The sequence below is a fragment of the Crocuta crocuta genome, unplaced genomic scaffold (assembly GCF_008692635.1).
Source record: "Crocuta crocuta isolate KB4526 unplaced genomic scaffold, BGI_CrCroc_1.0 scaffold139, whole genome shotgun sequence".
In the NCBI taxonomy this organism is placed as follows: domain Eukaryota; kingdom Metazoa; phylum Chordata; class Mammalia; order Carnivora; family Hyaenidae; genus Crocuta; species Crocuta crocuta.
Genome location: NW_027533258.1, coordinates 8,713,012 through 8,722,067, shown reverse-complemented (window position 1 = coordinate 8,722,067; position 9,056 = coordinate 8,713,012). Strand labels below are relative to the sequence as shown.

Genomic DNA, 9,056 nt, shown 5'->3' with positions numbered 1-9,056 from the left:
CACGATGGCGCCCGCCGTGTGCCGCTGGGAGTCTGGCCTGAGGAGGTCCGGGCGGCTCTGTAAACACGCTCCCTGGGCAGACCGGCCTCACCTGCCTTTTGTCAGCGACTGGTGGGCAGAGGGGCCGGTGGAAGCAGGTGGAGCCAGCTGGGTGTTGCCCCAGCCCTAGCCTTGAACTCTTCCGNGGGGTGCTGCTCCGAGCGAGACCTTGGCCAGCTCCCCGCCCTGCGCCAGGGAGGCGCCAGATGCAGTGCCCCTGGTTCTAGCGGGGGGACGCTGGGCGCCGCCTGCCATATGCCGGGGGATGAGCCTCGATCGGGCGAGCAGGCCTGCCCAGCAGGGTTCTGGCACCTGGGCCGCACGAGGCAGACCGGAGGGGTGAGCTCCCCGAGGCGGTGGGGAGGCCGGAGCGGCTCGGCCGCTGGGATCGGGCCTGCGGGGGCCCCTCTTGGCTCTTGGCTGCGGGTTGGTCCAGGGAGCAGGTGGGGGGCAATGAGAGGGGGGTCGGCGGCTCCCGGGAGGAGTCAGGATGCCAGCCAGCCAGGATGGGCCTGCTGGGAGCCGCAGATGGCAGTCCCCGCGTCCGTCCCTGGCAGTCCCCGTGTCTTCGGGGAGGAGGATGGGGGTGGCAGGTGACCCTGGCGGCGTAGGCACCCCTGCGCATGTCACTGTCCTCAGTGTGCCCTCAGTTTGAGCCCCAGAGGCCCCCCCCGCGAGAGAGTGGGGGCCGAGCTGCTTCCTGCCCGCCCCTCACGCTCCACTCCGTGTGCAGATGCCCGGGGGCCCAGCCACCGGTCCAGTGAGGATGGGACCCCGCGGGGTACAAAACACAGGGTCGGCTGGCGAAGGCGGCCAGTCAGCTGGGCTGCAGGGTCTGTGGGTGCTCAGCTCGCGCTGGCTTTTATATCAGGTCGAAACAGTAGGAAACTGCTTTCCTTTCTTTCTTTTTTTTTTTTTTTTTTTAAGTTGAAAAATGATTGATTTTAGGTACTTTCAAATGGTCCTTCTAACTGATTTCCACCTTGTTCGGAGTTGCTGCCCAGATCAAGTAGCATCGAATCCAGAGTTTTCTGCAGATGAGCTGTCTCTTCTTTAGTCTGACTTGGTCATTGACGCTTTCCCAAAAAATAATGCGTTTCATTCAGCGTCCAAGATTTCAGCCTAAAGCTGTACACGGTAGCTTTACAATTTGTGAAACGTTCTTTAGATTGTGGTTTGTACTTTTTTTTCTCATCACTTCCTAAAGCGTATGTGATTTTTCTCTCTTATTCATAATCAGACCTGATGGTGTTTTTCTCTGGTTTTTGTTGGCTTGTTTCATTGTTGTTGTGTTTTTGTTTTTTGGGTTTTCTTTTTTTAGTTTATTGGTTTGGGGACTTTCCTGAGAATCAGTTCTGGGGGGTATTTGCAACTTAGGAGGTTTTCTGCTATTCCATACTGTTACCTTCTGCTTCTGTTGCTAGTCTTCAGCTCTCCAGATTATGTCTTGCTCACTTTCTAACTTCTAGAATCGAGTACATTTATTTTCATTGTTTTCTGTTTAATAATAAATCCTGTTTATTTCGATGCGGTCAGGAAATGTGGCCTGTACATTTCAAGCTCTTCTGGAATTAATTTAGTGTCCTTTTACTATTTATGCACCTGTCTGTTCCTTTGTGTCTTTCTAATACCTTTTTCTTAATCTATTTCCATAAGATTATTATTCCACACAGAACATTCTCTCTTTATTTTTATTGCTGGGCAAACGTCTTTGTTACTTAGTGATGAACATAACTTCTTTAAAGAAGCTTACAGCTTCTTCTTTCAGTGTTGTAAGCTTTAAAAACAAATTGCTTCAGGGGCGCCCGGGTGGCTCAGTTTAGCGACTAACTCTTCAGGTCAGAATCTCTTGATGCTTGAGTTCGAGACCTGACTCCTGCTCTGTGCTGATGGTGCAGAGCCTGCTTGGGATTCTCTTTCTGCCTCTCTCTCTTTCAAAATAAATAAACTTGGAAAAAAAAAACCCCAACAAATTGTTTCATTTAGTTATGTGCCCCTGAAATGGTTGTGTATTTTTTTTTAACATTTATTAATTTTGAGAGAGTGAGACAAAGCAGGGAGGGGCAGAGAGATTGGGAGACAGAATCTGAAGCAGGCTCCAGGCTCTGAGCTGTCAGCACAGAGCCTGACGCGGGGCTCGAACCTACGAACTGTGAGATCATGACCTGAGCCAAAATTGAATGCTCAAGCAACTGAGCCCCCCCCCCCCCCCAGGTGCCCTTGAAACAGTTATGTAATATTTTTAAATCCATTTTTAAGTACAGGGGTTGACTCCATTTCCAGTTATTTCATTTTTATTNGCGAGATCATAACCTAAGTGAAAGTCGGACGCTTAACCGACTAAGCCACCCAGGCGCCCCCAGTTGTTTCATTTTTAGATAGTTGCTCTTCTGTAATCTTGGTTAATCTTAGTTCCTTTTTATATATTCTACTTTTTCTGTTCTTCTTTTTCTTTTTTTTTTAAATTTTTTTTTAATGTTTTTATTTATTTCTAGGAGAGAGAGAGAGAGACAGTGTGAGCAGGGGAGGGTCAGAGAGAGAGGGAGTCACAGACTGAAACAGGCTCCAGGCTCTGAGCTGGCAGTCAGCACAGAGCCCGATGTGGGGCTCGAACCCACGAACCGCGAGATCATGACCTAAGTGAAAGTCAGACGCTTAACCGACTAAGCCACCCAGGCGCCCCTCTGTTCTTCTTTTTCTTTTACATACTTCCTATACTTTATTTTTATTTTTATTTTCTAAGTATCTCTGCACCCAGTGTGGTGCTCAAGCTCACAACCATGAGATCCAGAGTCCCTGCTTGGTGCACCTGAGTGGTTCTGCTGGTTAAACGTCTGACTCTTGATTTCAATTTGGGTCATGATCTTATGGTTCGTGAGATTGAGCCCCACATCAGGCTCTGCGCTGACATCACAGAGTCTGCTTGGGATTCTCACTCCCTCTCTCTTGGCCCATCCCCTGCTTGCTCTCTTTCTTTTTCAAGATAAATAAATGAAGAAAAAAAAAAGTCACATGCTCTACTGACCTTACCAGACAGGCACCCCCAGATTACCTATAATGGATTTCCCGTCTTCTCTGGTAGTTTGTGGTTGCCTTTGGGTTTTTTGAAAGCAGTATTTGATCAGATGGCTTTTATTTGTCAGAGTCAATCATGAAACAGCATCTCTTAATTTCTGCCTACTTAAGACTAAAAGTTGTATCCCCACCTCATTCTACTGCTTAGTCTTTGTTAATATGATCTAAAATTTTGGACTGTGTTTTATCATTATTTATAGTTATATACTCATACACTGACGTTCCCTTTCAAAAATTTAAAAATTATTTTGAGGGGCACCTGGGTGGCTCAGTCGGTTGAGCATCCGACCTCAGCTCAGGTCATGATCTCAGGGTTTGTGAGTTTAAGCCCCAAATCAGCCTCTGTGCTAACAGCTCACAGCCTGCTTCGGATTCTGTGTCTCCCTCTCTCTCTCTGCCCCTCCCCTGCTTGCACTCTGTCTCTCTTTCTCTCTCAAAAATAAATAATAAACATAAAAAATTTTTTTTAAATTATTTTGATATTTGCCTTCAGTTTTAGAACCAAATACGAAACGCCCACATGGGCTGGCTTCAGAACCCATCACCAGCGCGTTCATACCGTATAATCTCATCAGGACTCACCAAGACCTCCCCTTCTTAAACTCTTACTTTTGATTCATTTCAAGGTTGTTTGGAAAACATTCTCAAGTGTCTCTCTCAAAAAGGATACATGATTGGAATACTGTCTGGGATCTTTCACAGTGAAGAATGCCTTCTGTTCTTGGTGGCCTGCAAACATATGAGACAGTTGAGCTGGGTATAAAAATCCTAAATCAGCAGCCTTTTCCCTCCTCAAGACCTGTGAGCATTGCTCTGTGGTCCTCTGGCTGGCTTCTTGTTGATTTTTCATCCATATAGAATTTTCTCTGGTTCTGGTATTTTGTATTTGTGCAAAGACATGTCTGGTGTTGGTCTCTTTTCCTTGGTATTTTTCCAAAAAGTCCACGAACCTTCTCCCTGTGCGTATGTAGGTCTGCCTTTAGCTCGAGAGCCCAATCTTTGATTCTTGTTTCTATTCCACTTGACTTCTGCTGCATTGTCTCCCACTCCACTGCCTCTCTTATATCTTTCCCACTTTCTCTTTTGTAGTTTCTGTGTCTTTATCCTTTTCCTCTAGAATTTGCAAGTCTCTCCAGTTTATTCTTTGAGTGTCTGAGTCTGGTTTCTCCAGTATCATTTCTTTTTACTATTTCCAAAGCAGGTTTTTCTTTCTTTCCTTTCCTCCCCTTCCCTTCTTCACCACAAGCATGGGAGGGGCAGACAGAGAGAGAGAGAGAGAGAGAGAGAGAGAGAATCCTAAGCAGGTTCCATGCTGTCGGCACAGAGTCTGACATAGGACTCGATCTCACCAATGCCAAAGTGGGTGTTAATTGTGCTACTGAGTTTTTAGGTTTTGGGTTTCCCGGCTGTTCTTTCTCTCCTGTGTCACACTCTGTACTGTCAAAGGGTGCGACTTTGGCTCAGTGTGGTCTTCCCTCACCGCTTTTGTCTCCAACTGCATAGAGGCGGTGTCGTCTTAGATTGTTTTTAGCCTGCTGTGTCCATTCAGTTACATGCTGTCTATGGCTGTTTTTGAGCTGTGGCAACAGAGTTTGAATACGTGTGCTAGAGAGTGTATGCTCTGCAAAGCCTAAAATATTTTCTGTTTGGCACTTCGCAAGAAGAAAAAACGTGCAGATCCCTCTGCTAGTGTGACAGCTGGATTTCCGTCTCAGCTCCAAGCCGGATGGCAGGGGTCATGCCTGGAGCTCTGTCCCCACTCCCCCCCCCCCCAGTGTTTTCGCTCCATTCACTTTTGCTCTGTAGAGATGGCATCCTTCTGTCTACACTGCCTGGTCTCCTCGTTCTCTGCACTTGATCTTGATAAAAATGCAAGTTCAGAGGCCCCTGGGTGGCTCAGTCGGCTTGGGCATCCCACTCTTGACGTTGGCTCAGGTCATGATCTCATGGGTTCATGAGTTCGAGCCCCACATAGGGCTCTGCGCTGAGGGTGTGGAGTCTGCCTGGGATTCTCTCTCCCCTCTCTCCCTCTGCCCCTCCCCCATTTGTGCGTGCATGCTCTCTCTCTCAAAAATAAATAAAACATAATAAAAAAAGATCCCTCTCCCTGGAGGAGGGCACCACCGCCAATGCCCCCACCCACTTCCTGCCCCTTTGTTTTCTGGTGGGTTTGCCCCTGCGTCCTCTCTTTTTTCAGGATCTTTCTGTTCATCAGACAAAAGGCTGCATCTCGAGGTAAAACCCGGAACACGTTTTGCTTGTTCCCCCACCATCTGCCTTTAGTTAATAGAGATTGCTCCCAGATTTCAGCTTGGGTCATCTATCAGTTTGGTTTCTGGCATTAGTGTGAATTTTCTTTTCTTTTCTTTTTCTTTTTTCTTCCCCCCTCATCGTCTTTACAGCTACTTTGGAACAAGACAAGGAGAGGTCCCATGGGTGCCTGCCAAGCGGACGCACCATTTTGAAGGAGTCGGGGCTGCGTGTAAGAGCTGTGGTTAGTCCGTCCTGAAGCAGGCTCCGTAGCTCTGTGTGTATTTAATCAAAGAAGGAAGTGCAGGAACGTTTTCCCCGTCCAGGGACCACTCGTCCAATGGCCTCAGTTTTCTGGAAACCAACCCAAACACAGGGCGCGCAAGCAGCCAGTTAGCTGCCGCGGTGTCCGTGTTCCGGGCGTCATTCACTTTACCCAAAGGAGAGCGTTTCCATCTCCCTCATTCGAAGCCAGTTCGCCCGTGTTTTCTGTACCCTCCTTACGGTCTGGGTCTTTGCGTTCCTAGCTCACAAGCAAATTGGAACCAGCAACTCTGAAGGGGGTAGGGGATGTTTTGCGACAACGAGCACGCTGACCTAAGACCTAAGATGTGTTTCTGATGGGTGGTTTCACCCGGGGGGTTCAGCCGTTAAGTGTCCGGCTTCAGCTCAGGTCATGATCTCACGGTTGGTGAATTCGAGCCCTGTGTCGGGCTCTGTGCTGACAGCTTGGAGCCTGGAGCTTCCTTCGGATTCTGTGTCTCCCTCTCTCTCTTTCCCTCCCCCACTTGTGCTCTGTCTCTCTTTCTCTTTCTCAAAAAGAAAATAAACATTAAAAAATTAAAAATCAGGACATGCTAGGGCACTTAGAGTCGCTTAGTTGGCTAAGCACCCAACTCTTGATTTGGGCTGAGGTCATGGTCTCACGGTTCATGAGTTCAAGCCCTGCATCGGGCTCTGCATTGACAGCTAGAAGTCTGCTTGGGATTCTTCTCTCTCTCCTTCTCTCTCTGCCCCTCCCCTGCTCGCTCGCTCGCTCTAAATAAATAAATAAATAAGTTTAAAAAATCAGGACATGCCCCCTAAACCAGGGAAATCAGAACACCTCGGGGGTGGGACCCAGACGGCAGTGTTTTTTAAAGCTTCTGGGTCATTCCACCCTGTGGCCCCAGGCAGGGAACGGGGGCGTGAGGAGGAGGAGGAGTTTTCCAGACAGCCCACCTCGTCACTAAAATGCGGCTGATTGTCAGGACCCAGGGCTCTGCCACATGCCTTGCTGGTAACGTTGAGGGGCTGTCATTGAGGTACAGACTCTTGATAATCACGGGGACCACCGAGGCTTGTCAAGCAGGGTCTCAAAAGGCAGATATGCAGGCCACACGTTCTAAAACGGTTTCTGTCCCAGGTGGATGCTTGGCTCTGGAAGGATGAGCTGTAGATGTAACCAGGAGGGAAAGGAGGGAGCGAGGGCCGAAGATGTCAGCGGAGGTTGTCGTGGGGCCCAGCCACCTTCCCTTCAGCCTCACGGTGCGGGACTGACTTGCAGCGGGTGTTCTGGAACCTTCCTGAGGAGCCCTGGTCCCCTGGCTTTCACGTGGTTTTAGCAGGCCTGCCTGGGTTGTGTGCCCCGGGGCTGGGATGGAGGGGGTGTGTCTGGCCCGGGTGCAGGGGAGGCAGGGGTGGGGCATTTCCTGCAGACCGGAATGCAAGTCCTGACGTGGGCCAAGGACGTTAGACCTTCATAAAAATAACAAGGAAGCGGGGAGAGTGGACTCAAGGCCGCCCCAGGAATAACGTCACCCAGCCGGGCTCATATTCCAGTTCGCTTCCCTAAGTGGGGAGGGCAGGGAGGGACTGGAGCCAGCTCGCTCAGGACCACAGGGACTTACGCACACCCTGGGTTCAGCCGCAGTGGTGGCTTTCCTGTGAGCGTCATCTGCCCCTGAGCTGGCAGAGATGTGGCCAAGAAAGAGCAGCCGTTCCCACGGGTGAAGTGCATTGTGGTGCCGGTGCTACTGATGTGTGCGTTCGGGCCACCGTCACCTCACGTTGACCTCTCGGGCTTGGCCACAGAATGCAGGCTGCCGTCTCTGGACAGCCCAGACCCTGCGTCCCCGAGAGGTCCCTGCTGTGGTCACCAGCCAGCCAGCGCTGCAGCCACCAGTGCCCTTGGGCAGGGCGTCCTGGTGTGTGGGCGGGGCCTCCAGGAGCAGGGGGTGGGGCCTCCTGGCTGGAGGGCGGGGCCTCCTGGCAGGTGGGCGGGGCATCCCAGCGGGTGGGTGGGCCCAAGGGCTCAGACCCCAGGGCAAGAGGAGGGGCTTTTCTCCCCCATTTCCTGAGACCGTTTCCCAACCCGGTGCCCCAGGAAGCTGGCTCAGGAGGCAGCAGGGGGCTGCCAGGCCCCTGGTCCCCAGGGCAGTGGCATGAAGCTGTTTTTAGTTCAACTGAGGCACCAGTCAGTGAATTCCAGAACCTGGAAGGAGGCATCCACCTCCCACGGGGCCAGAGGCTGACTTTAGTGAAATCCGGGGAAATTTCAGGAAATCTCCAAATATTCTGTCTGTTGAAGCCATGATTGGGGGAGGGGGGCAGATGCACCTGGAGGCCTGACTTGCCGCTCTTTGTCCTGTGCCCCACCCAAATCATTGCTCACCCCCGCCTTGACCTTGGTGTTCCCTTCTGCAGAGTGAGGGGCTGCACCCGCTCCTGGGGCGGTCACCGCTGTGTGTGTGTGGCCTTTGTAGACCCCCTCTCCTCGCCTGTCACCGCCCGGCGTCGGGTCTGCTCCTAGACCAGGCTGGGCCCTTCCCCACCAGCGGTCTGTGCGTCCCCAGCTCTGAGCATAACGGCCCGCATTTTAGGGACTCCATTGGTTCACAGAGATGCAGCACGGCATAACTGCGTGTGGTAATTGTGCAGCGTCTCAGATCTGAGTTCGAGGCCCAGCCTGGGCACCAGCTCTCCGAGACGCCCTGGGCGGGTGGTCCCGGGTTTCTTATTCACAGGATGGCAATATCACCCACGTATCAAAAGACTGGCTGTAAGAGCTGCGTGACCCAGCATGTCGGGCGGTGGTGCAGGGCAGGCCCGAGTGACTTCTTGGGCCCCTCTGTGCTGGGCTGGCCATTGCGCTAATGAGGGTGTCACACACGGATCTGGCAGAGGAATCGCAACGCCAGAGCGGGGATTGCGGGCAGGAGGTTTGCTTCGGGTGGACTGAGGCCAATCGCGGCAGGCCTCAGGGCTCCCCACATCCCACCTCGCTCGCGCTCCGGCCCCGGGAAGCCCCCCAAAGTGATACCCGGTGGACGCAGGCCCGGCAGCCCTGGCTCTCAGCAGTAGGGCCCATTAGAACTGAACTCTCCTCCGTGGAGCATTCTATTTGCACACTCCAGTAGAGTGGGCACCAAAGGGGCTTTCTAATGCTTCATGGGCTGCTAATTTCCTCCGTGACCTCTTTTGTTGGGGCGTGACCCCAGCCAGAGGCTCCGCGCCATGAAAGCCAGCGCCTGACACAGGCCCAGGGCACGGGTGACAATGAGGCCTCTATCGGCTTTAATCAGGCTCCAGTTGTGTCTTAAGAACGGGGTGGGGGGAATCCGTGTGGCGCTCAGAAGCCCTGGGTGGCACAATACAGAGCCCCCCGCGTCCCTCATGGAGGCTGAGGGGGGCTGCAAGCAGCAGAGGAGGGA

The 9,056-nt window shown here is 51.9% G+C and overlaps 1 protein-coding gene across 1 annotated transcript in view; it reads left to right on the top strand.

Moving 5' to 3' along the window:
• NTN1 (netrin 1) overlaps positions 1–9,056 on the top strand; it is an 87,906-nt gene that overhangs the window by 64,716 nt on the left and 14,134 nt on the right. The gene's annotated exons all lie outside the window — the stretch shown is intronic.